The following is a 10,966-nucleotide window of genomic DNA, read 5'->3' on the forward strand; positions in this document are numbered from 1 at the left end:
TCGCGCCCGTCCCTGTGTGCAAAACCCTCTCAAAAAAAAAAAAAAAAAAGAAGTCAGTTGGGGGACTAGCAGTTAGCATAATGGCTATGTGACCGAACTCCCATGTAGCTGACCGTGGTTCGAGTCCTGGACCTGGTGGCTTAAACTCACGCCTGGCGTGTGTGCATGCATGCCCAAGATCCCAAGAAAAGAATAAAGAAGGGATTGCAGCATGGCCATCCCCCTGGGGGGTGATTTCTCACTTTCTATCTCTCTGTCTTTCTCTGTCTTTCTGGCAGCGCATGCACCCTATAGCAAAAACCTCTCCAAAAAAAAGTCAGTTGGAATGCTCCCTTATCTTGGAAGTCTTTCCTGAACACCATATGCATTTAATATGAATGTTGGGTCTCCTGCTGCATCCAGCACCCACACCTACAGCATAGTTTTGTCCTGTACTATGATCACCTCTATAGGTCTGCTCTTTCCTACCTCACCACCACTAGAATGGAAGCTCATAAGGGCAAGGCTCATGTCTTATCTTGCCTAGCTTGTAATAGGCACTGAATAAATATTGAATGAATAAATGGAATAGATAAAAGACATTATTTCTTGAGGAAAAAATAGGTAAGATTTATATAGTTCTCATTTTCATAGTGACTGGCAATATGTTTTTTCTGAGATTTTGGTAGAAATGAAAAATTAATAAAATAACATATTGATAAGGAGGATACTCAGGCAAAAATATTCACAGAAAAAAAAGGAACTCTTCAAAATGAGACCCTCATCAATGTCTCCACCCTTAAATTGCATACTTGATTGGTGTCAGTTCCCATGACCTGATATAATCTCAACCCTGGTGGTGGAAGCTGTTTCCTTTGTCTTGACATGACTATCCTCCATCACATCTACATATTTGTCATGCAAAGAGCGTGAGGAAGTGTTTTGAATACATTCTTACTAAATCTTAGAGGTCAAGGGGAAAAAGTCCTTTTGTAAATGTTGTCATTAGGCCCCAGAAATCACTAAAAAATGATATCACACCTTTGCTTGAGTTTAAAATAATTGATAATTCAAACCATAGCTGAACTGAAAGCAAATCAAAGATTTGATTTATATCTCTTTATGCAGATCTTTCCTACTCTATGAAGGAACTCCCCTCTTCAATCTCACCTTCTTTTACAGCTCATCTAAAAGGCTCAGCTTGCTAATCAATGATAAATATCACCCCAATCTCAATGATACTGGTTCTACTCTGCTGAAGAACCTTCAGGGGCTCCTTAATATTAGAAAGAAAGTGAACAATTTATTTTTATTTTTATTTTTTTAAAGAATTATTTTACTTAACTTTATTTATGTATTCATTTTACTTAACTTTATTTAAGTATTCATTCATTTTAATTTGACCAGAAAGGAACAGAGCAAGAGAGAAAGAGAAAGCAAGCTGCCAGGTCTGGAACTCGAACTGTGGTTGGCCATGTGGGAGTTTAGCACCCATAACCATGCCACCTGCCAGCCCCAACAATTTTTTTTCTTAGAGAGAAATTTTTGCTATAGGATACTAGTGCTCACTGTCAAGAGACAAAAAGAGACAGAGAGACAGAAAGCAAGAAATCACCCCCCAGGGGGGACAGCCATGCTGCAATCCCTTCCCTCAATTCTCCTCTCAAGATTTTAGGCATGCATGCACAAGCACCCGGCATGAGTTTCAATTCTCTGAATTTAGGGCTTGAACCCTGGTCAATTATGTGAGTCCAGTGATGTGATCATTATGCCATCTGCTGGTCCAAAGTCAACAGTTTTTTATCTTTGGTTTTAAGAAACACAGCTATTTTGTGGACCTCTAATATTGCTCCTTCCTACTCCTAGAACAACAGTTTCAACCACATGGCCTATCAAGGTGAGATACATAGCAAGCGATTTGTCATAATACTGCCACCATCCCATTCACCAGACACTTAGACCAGAAGATTTTAAAATGTCTCATATAATGCTGGTAGCAGTCTATTGAGGTACATATTCTAATTTCCACAAAGAACCTGAGACTTGGTGAGGTTATTAAACTGTCCATGATCATGTGGCTAGTCCTAATGGTGCATGGATTTTATTCTAGTTCTCCCTAACTCCCCAGCCAGTGTTCTTAATGATTAAATCATACTACCTCTCACATAGCTAAGACATACAAATGACTTTGACTATAAATTTGCATAAATTCAAACCAATCCCTTATTAGGCACTGGACTGTGGCATAACAGTAAAATATTACTCTCTGGAAGGTTGCCTTACTTAGGAAAGTTCTAGGCTTGTGACCAGAGACCTCCCTGAATATGCTGGGCATGTGTGTGCCCATGGTTCCAGGGTGTTTGAGGCTGGGGATGGAAGGTGGTGTCAAGACTTTATTGGGAATGTTCTCTCTCTGTCTCTCTCATTTATGGTAAAATTAAATAAATTATCTTTTAAAAAAATCTTGTATTTGCAGCGAAAGAGAAAATGGGCATGTGTACAGCTTGTGTGCCAGGAACTATGCTCCTTGTTGCATTTTGCAGCATGACTACTGGCAACACTGCTTCAATAGTCAAGGCAGACTTATTCTGATGTCACTTTACTGTCTTCCATATTTTATGAGAGGTTATCAAATCTGAAGCTTAAGGAGTATAAATATCTACTTTCGTCTGTTACTATAAATAAAGGTTGAAAACTGACTTCAAAGCATGGCAGATACCTTCTTGAGACTGAGCCTGAACACTGGCCAACTCAGGGCTCACACAGCCCTTGAGACCCCAGGACCCAATAAATTCATTCAGAGCCTCTCATGTATACATTCTGCTCATCAATTAATATCTAGATATCAGGGCTTATCTACATTTGATAATCAAAATTTACCTCACCAAAACATTTATAAAAGAATTCACAAGTTTAATTTAGCAACTCTCTATAGTAGTCAGGTTATGAAAGAGACACATTGTAGGTCTCCTCTTTATGTATATCAACTGTCTGCACTCTGAAGGAAACAGAAAAAATAGAGGATACAGATACATGGAAAATGGCTGTGGATACTGGAGACAGTGTGGGAAGAGGGTGGGAGAAGAGGGAGAGTGAGAGGAAAGGAATCAAAGAGAAAAATAGAGAGGCAAGATATTTGAGGGACATAGAAATGGATAATTGTTGATGATAACGTGTATGTTATCTTCAACTGGACTGGTGTGAAGTGTATTCATGTTTGGTAAATTCATTTTATAAGCTGTAGTGATGTACAGTGATTGAATGTATAAAATAAAATAATAAAAAAAATTTAACTGAACTAATATGCAGTGTATTCATGCTGAGAAAATTCATTTTACAAGCTGTAATGATATACAGTGATTAAAATAAAATATAAAATAAATATAATATAAAATTATATATATATAATTTTAAAAAAATGAAACTCTCTATTGTAAAATATTTTGATAAACAGTATTTTCCCCTCTAAAATATAATTACTTCCTAATTTTAATTTCTAGGAAGCCTAAGAGCCTAAAGAAGCATTAAAACTTCTGAACTCCCAAGCCAAGTCCTTCCTATCTTCATTAAAGGATATCCCTGATGTAATTATTTACATTCACATTTGTCTTTCCTGCAAGTCCTAGAAGGGCAATAACTATGATCTATTCATTTCTCAATTTACATTTTCCAAAGAAGATTCTGGTGTACAGTACACATTCAAGAGTCATTTGTTAAAGAATTAAACAAAAGAATGAATTAATTTGTATCCACTTAGATATTTTTATCTCTACTGGCAGTGGATTTTCCCCACTGGAGACATTGGGTGATGTCTGAAAACATTTTTGTTTTTCACATCTTGGTGGGAGCACTGAATATGCTTCGGTATTTAGACAGTAAAAGCCATGGATGCCACTTAACATCATACAAAGCATAGGACAGCACCTGTGACAAGGAATTATTTGGTCCCAAAATGCCAACAGTCATGAGGCTGAGAAATCTCAATTTAGACATGAAGTATCTATGAAAATTCCATATGCAGACACGAGATCTCAGAAATAAGCCATTGATCAGGTTAAGAAAAAAATGCTGTGGCATCTCCTCAGTACATTTATAGAAAATATTTCATGGAAACAAACAAAATTGGAGATTCCAGGTTGTATTTTCATCTCATAGCTCATTTTTGTTCTCCCAGCATAAGCCTCAACCAGATAATGTCTTTGGACTTTGAGAGGTCAGCGTTTACATGCTGACCCCAGCCCAGAATAACCCAAAGAACGAGACCTTCATTCAATAACAGTGGCATTATGCTTTATTGTGGGTCATAGCTCATAATATGCAATTCAGCTAAAATGGAAAGATAAAAAACATTTGAGATGACTGGCAGCAGAAAACTCTAAAAATGCCCCAGTACAAAAGGGGATTAAAATGTCACAGGAAATTTTTTTCTTGAAAATGGAATGGTTTATGAATGCTTCATTCTTTCCAGAACAGTTAAAACACTGTATGTGCAGGCTGCTTGGGTTCAGAAGGCAGGGCAGGCCTTTCCTTTTGTTCTGTTGCTCACCCTAGAAGGCTTTCCCTGATGAGCTCAGGCCCCATGAGCAGTGAGAAGATAGGGGCAGAAAATGCTTCATTTAAGTGAACAATCTCAATTGTATTTACTCTCCCTTCTGGAAATGAAGAGGCTGCCTGAGATTGGGAAGCAAAAGAGACTAGCAGGGATAGCCAAATCTTTCACTGGAGATAACATTTGTCTGACATTTTAACTGTCATCCACTACCTGAAGACTCATTTGTCCAAGGCAGAATGAAGCTAGCTCTTGCACTGACATGGAATACGAAGTGATGAATGGGTCTGTCAGAAAGGCTGACTCACAGAGAGGCATTCTGCACTGGGTGGCATGGATCAGGGTTGATAGGGAGCTGGGCCCCGACTGCCTGGGGCCTGCTTTTGCCAGATGCTCGGTTCTGTTTTTCTCTCCAGTTACTAGTGCGTGTGTGCGTACTGAGGAGGGGGGTGGCACAGAGCAGCAGCACTGTGTTGCAGCTGCACTTTTCAGCTTGCTTCTTAGATGTGGTGGGGGTTTTGATAATGAGAGTTTCTTTCCTGACAATCTGCAGATGATCCCAACTTTCTGAGGTTTAGATTAATTTCCTGTTTGGCATGTTTACAGGATGAGAAAACAATTATCTCCAAAATTATAAGTAATTAGCTATTTGCTTGTCATTGCAGGATAAGATCTCACTGCCCTCCCACACCACACCCAGACCACACACACACACACACACACACACACACACACACACACATGAGTTTATACACACGAGTATACACACAAACAACTACACACAAGAACCTAGTGTTCTAGTTTTTTGGATGTTATATATAAGCCTCAGTCTGGGAGGTTAGAGTCCAATTCCCATCCAGCCCTTACCAACATCTTCAGTGTGCCCAGGTGAGCATTGCTCCTGTCTCCTGAAGAGGACAGGAGCACGACATCCAGCCCAGCGATTTGTGTTCTTCTGAGGGGTAGGGTGGGCTCCACACAACTCAGGACTGGAGACAAGTGAATAAAACCACTTCCTCCCTCCAAGTTCTCTCTCTGTACAGGTAGATGGCAAGGCTAATAAAAGGACTGTAGAAAAAATAAATAAAGACAGGAAGCTGAGGATCTCAAGATGTCTAAATTCTCGCTTAACCACTTATTAGTTATGGAATCTTGAGCAAGTCACTTAACCTTTCTGAGTGCCAGTGTCCTGGTTTTTATAAGAAGGATTATAAAGCTTCCTGAGAAGCAAGGTTTTTCAACAGTGGTGCTAGTGACATTTTGAGTCAAATAATTCTTTGGTGTGGATGGCTGTCCTATGCATTGGAGAAAGTTTAGTAGCATCCCTGGCCTCTGACCGCTAGATGCCAGTGATGTCTCTGTCTCCCCTCTGATCCCCCTACATGTATGATAAATATTTCTAGAATTTCCAAATGTCCCCTGGGAACAAAACTTTCCCTGCTTGATAACCATTGTGGTCAAGGAATCCTCTCTCTAATTTTTAAATAAAACATCACCTAAAAACTTTAAGTCTACCACTAAAAGTTCACAGGAGCAGCTGTAAGTGAAATAAGAGAACTATAGTGAAACAATAGGGTTTAGGATAAAATTGAGAACCACTAAGTCTTATTTGGAGATTGTTCTCTAGCTCTAAACCTTGGAAATCAAAGATTTTGTTTTAATCTTGGCCAGGGGTATCGGGAACCCATGGGTTTGTGGAAGCTTACATGGACCAATGTATATAAAAGTGCACAAAATGATGGCTATAACTATTGCTATTGCACCCAAAGAATTAGTGTACTGTGGCTAGTGCATAGAATGTCATCTAACACCCTGCTCACATCTGGGGCAAAACCATACTGCATGATGATTCTAGTTGTAGTATCCAGTCAAATGAATCAGTCAGGCACCAGTCACATTCCAGAAAGAATGACAGAAATTCAAAATTATTAAATGTGTCAAACATATATTATACCTGGTATGAACTATATTCGCAAATTCTTTGAACCTCCTCCCATATCTAGTGGTGTGTCAATGCTCCTCCCCTCAAACCTTCATGACCATGTTAACTAATAGAATACAACAAAAGTGACCCTCTGCAACATTCACGGCCATGCCATAAAAACACACACACTTTCGCCTTGCTCACTCTTGAAATGCAGTCTCCATGTGGAGAGGAAGGAAGTCCAAACAGTTCTACAGAGAGAACCTATGTAGAATTGCCAGCTGGCAGCCTCTGCTGAGATCCTGAATGATAGACAGTGTTAACTTTGAATGAGGCTTCAGATAACCCCTGAGTCCAGGTTTCAGGTCTTTCCCCCTCTAGTCAAAATCATCATAGACCAGAGACAGGCACTTAGCATTACGTTTTCTAAATCCCTGACCCACAGAATCCATGAGCATAATGATATGGTTATTTAATGCCACTAAGTTTGGAGTGGTTTGTCACATAGCAACAGTAATGAAATGCATTCATGATGTTTGCTCACTGCTGCCCAAAGAATGTGCTCCCTGAAGCACTTAGGTCTTGTAGACTAAGCTCAGTTAGAGGGTACATCAGTAACACTCAGGGGGTGGGCTTGCCACTGGCAGGGTGGGGAGCTTAGGGTCACATACTTCACCAGTGGTTTTGAGAGGTCTTGCTTGACACACAGGAGTTACAGAGGCTGTGCCATGCCACTCATGTGCGGGAAAACCTTACCAGCAGGCATGAGAGTTACACTAACACATTTTGGGCAAGACACCAGGTGTGAGCCTTAAAAGAAGAATGCTCCCTTGAGAAGCTATGAGCTTTCAGGAGCCAGTCATTGAGTCAGGAGCAGCCTGTTCTAGAGAAGAACCTGGCATTGACCCAGAGGCTGGTCAGTGACCTCTAGTTCTTGCTTATAGGGAGAAGTCACGTGAAATAGCATGCCTGTGACCTGCCAATAGAGTCCTTGTCTGACTCACCATAACCTTTTGTCCATCTTGCTCTATGTAGTTGTCTTGAGAAAGATAACAATGGGAGGCTTGAGATAAATGGTGCAGAGGTGCTTTCTAAAAGGGGGTAGAAGACTAGAAGACTGTAGAGAAAACATTAGACTGTATACAGGGGGCTGAAGAGCACAGTCGGCAACTCCATATCATTGGTGCGTTTTCCTAGAAAGCCAATACTTTCATGCAGTTTCTTCCTCATGGAACCACATCAGCTCTTTTCCCTGAAGACTCTTTAGTCATTTTATTTAATTTGGATTTAACCTGCGGCTAAATCCAGAATATTAACTACAATTCAGATGAAGAAGTAAAACTTTATATTGACAGCTCTTATAAAGTGTTATATGAGTATTTTTTATTCAGTATCAGTGGGGTGTCTGCATGAGGCAAATATATGTGATTTTATACTTCATAAAATATTTAAACATCTTTAAATTACTTCTGGAGGAGTTCACATTTTAATTTCTCTTTCTTTTTTATTAAAAAAAAAAGTAACTATTTCATGAGCCAATGAGACAGAGACAGAGAGACAAAGAGAGAGGGGAAAAGTACAACCCCCCCATCAGGGTCCCAATGCTGTGATCCATCCCAGCCTCAGCTGGCCCAGGATCATGGGCACCTGCATGCCTGATGTATCAGAAAGCTCTCCAGACCTGAAGTGGAAACATTCCCATGTGGGGCAGCCTTACAGAGTGTTGTGTTTCACTGCTGCACTACTCTCTGGCCCCTGAAATTCTCTTCCTTGATGAAATAATGATTAACTGCTTAAGTTTGTATAAACAACAAGAACAGATTCCTCATAGGGTATTTGTTTATTGAGTTTTTTTTTTAAAATAATTTGTGGTTTTCAGCATTTTCAAAAAGTTGAACCAATTCACCTAGTATTTTGGTTTATTCACTTCTCTAAAATCAGTCACTAAATTATATTTCTGTTTGTGCACATTTAGTCTTAGAAAAGTCCTTTATTTAAAATATGAAATAATCCAAGTTAATTTGTAATGTTTAGAAGTTTAGAATTCAAATCTCTTTACCATATGTATTAAATTGATTTAATATCAGTATTTGATTTTATTTCTTATCAATGAATTTTTAAAGGAATCATGCCTAAAGCATAAAGAAAATGTGTATCAGGTTAATTTCATAACAATGCAGTGAAACTTGTGTTGTAAGATGTCCTAGATTTTACTGGTAACAATTACTGATAACCCAAATCACTGAATAGGTATCTACCAGGAGAATGACTACCTAAAGTAGAAGGAATAGTAATAAATTCAAATTAGTGGATTATTATCATGGTGAGTAGGGAGAAAACATGAAGAGGTAAGTTGGGAATTGAAAACATTAAAAATTTACAAAGCACGTATAAATTTTCCATTCTGGAAAGTTATAAACCTATCTCCTATATCTGTAATTTCTTTATTGTCATAGTTAAGATCTTCATCCCTTGCGGTGCTTTTTACAGGCATTCACTGTAATAACAACTGAAAAGAGACATCTTGAGCAGTACCTAGAAGAATACAGCATCAGATAGCCCTGGGTTCAACTCTTGGCTCACTAGTTAGTGGAGATCAACTTGAATGAATAACTTTAATCTTCCTTTTTTTTTTTTTTAGAGAGGTTTTCGCTTTAGGGCCCGTGCGCTCGCCAGACAGACAGAAACAGAGAGACAGAAAGCGAGAAATCACCCCCAGTGGGGATGGCCACACCGCAATTCCTTCTCCTCCATTCTCCTCTCGGGATCTTGGGCATGCACGCACACACACCCAGAGTGAGTTTTAAGCCACCGGGTCCAGGACGCAAACTGGGGTCGACTACGTGGGAGTCCAGCGACATAGCCATTACGCTAACTGCTGGTTCCCAACTTTAATCTTCTAAGACCTCAATTTTGTAATTCCTAAAATGAAAACATCAGGTACTTACTCTTTGGAGATTTAAATGAGATAATTACTCCTCTACTCAAAAGCCTTCTGTAGCTCTGCATTACTTAGCAAATAAATTTTAAACTCTGCAGTCTGGCTTTAAACTACCTTTTCCAACCTTATCATCTATATTTACTACAACTCCTGCATTTCACTGGATTTAGAGTCATTCTTAATTACTCGAATCATATTTTTGAAGTTATTTTGTTGCTCTACTTAGACAGGCTCCTTATGATTTTGGCCCAGTGGGAACAGCTACTTTCCATGGCTCAGCCCAGCGATGTCTCCTCCTTACCTTACTGACCTGGTGACTGCATGCACTTTCTCTTTCAACTATCTGTCTTGACAGCCTGTAAGTCACTGAACTCTACACTCCCGTTAATTGTCAGTATTTATTCTCTTCTCACTAAGTTGTCATTTTCCTAGAGATAGTCATGACATTTGATATAATTTTTGTATCATATATAGCATCAACCAAGATCTTGCACACAGTTGATTTTTGAGGAAATACTTGTGAGGGCCAGCTAGGTGGTATAGTGGTTAAGGCAGCTGGATCCAACATGTCTGGCCACACAGCTTGAGTTCCAGACCAGCAGCTTGAAAAACATGCCAGGTCCATGTGCGTGGCTGCCCAAAATTCAAAGAGGAGAAGGGATGGCAGTGTGGGCATCACAATCACTTTCTTACTTTCCTTCTCTCTCTCTCTGTCTCTCTGTGGTGGGTGCATGTGCTTCAGAGCAAATTATCAAAAAAAAAAAAAAATTGTAGCAATATTGAATAGCCTAAGTGCTTCTTCACTAGTACAGCTGATGCATGAAAAGTGATCTTAGTTTCTCAAATGTAGCCTCTCCTGGACTGGTTGTGGTGGTGTGGAGGTGAATCAATACTCTCTGATGCTGATGAACACACACAGGAAGGTCTTGGGTTCTTGTCCTAGGACCTCCCTGTATAACCTGACACACACGGATGCCTATGATCCTGGCTAGCTAAGGCTGGGGGTAGATGGAGTGAAAATCTGTTCGGGTTGCCACACTCTCTCTCTCTGTTTCTCTCCCTGACTCTCGCTCTCTATCTCTCAAACTTTTAATAAGATAAAATAAAATTTATCCTCTTAAATATTTGTGCTAATTGTTTTTTTTTAAATTAAAGCTGATATCATAATAAACCAATATCCTACCCTAAACTTTCTAGGGGCAAAGTGTTCACACAAAATAAGCTCTCTGTAGGTGATGGCCCTGGATTTTCAAGGACAGTATGATTTTCACAGAAGAAAGAGAACCTATGTTCATAGACTACAACCCAATTATTCAAATTCTAAGAAAAACATATGGCAAACTAATGGGGCAAAAACAGAAGCCCTAAGCTCTGGATACCCCAGACAGCTAGCTAATGAGAATCCCACTCCATCCACCTTTAGTAACAGGCATGGACATTTTCTGAAAAACAGATAGAATCTGAAGCAATGGAACAAAAAAACAAACAAAAAAACAAAAACAAACAAACAAACAAAAACACTGAAAGAACAACAAACCAACAGCTATTGCTAGAACTTGAATCCTTCCATTGT

General features: G+C 39.3%; 1 protein-coding gene across 3 annotated transcripts in view; it reads right to left on the reverse strand.

Moving 5' to 3' along the window:
- Positions 1-10,966, reverse strand: part of STARD13 (StAR related lipid transfer domain containing 13) — a gene marked incomplete at its 3' end in the record, with an annotated part of 454,133 nt that overhangs the window by 172,556 nt on the left and 270,611 nt on the right.

This window comes from Tupaia chinensis, unplaced genomic scaffold (assembly GCF_000334495.1).
Source record: "Tupaia chinensis unplaced genomic scaffold, TupChi_1.0 Scaffold000597_1, whole genome shotgun sequence".
In the NCBI taxonomy this organism is placed as follows: domain Eukaryota; kingdom Metazoa; phylum Chordata; class Mammalia; order Scandentia; family Tupaiidae; genus Tupaia; species Tupaia belangeri.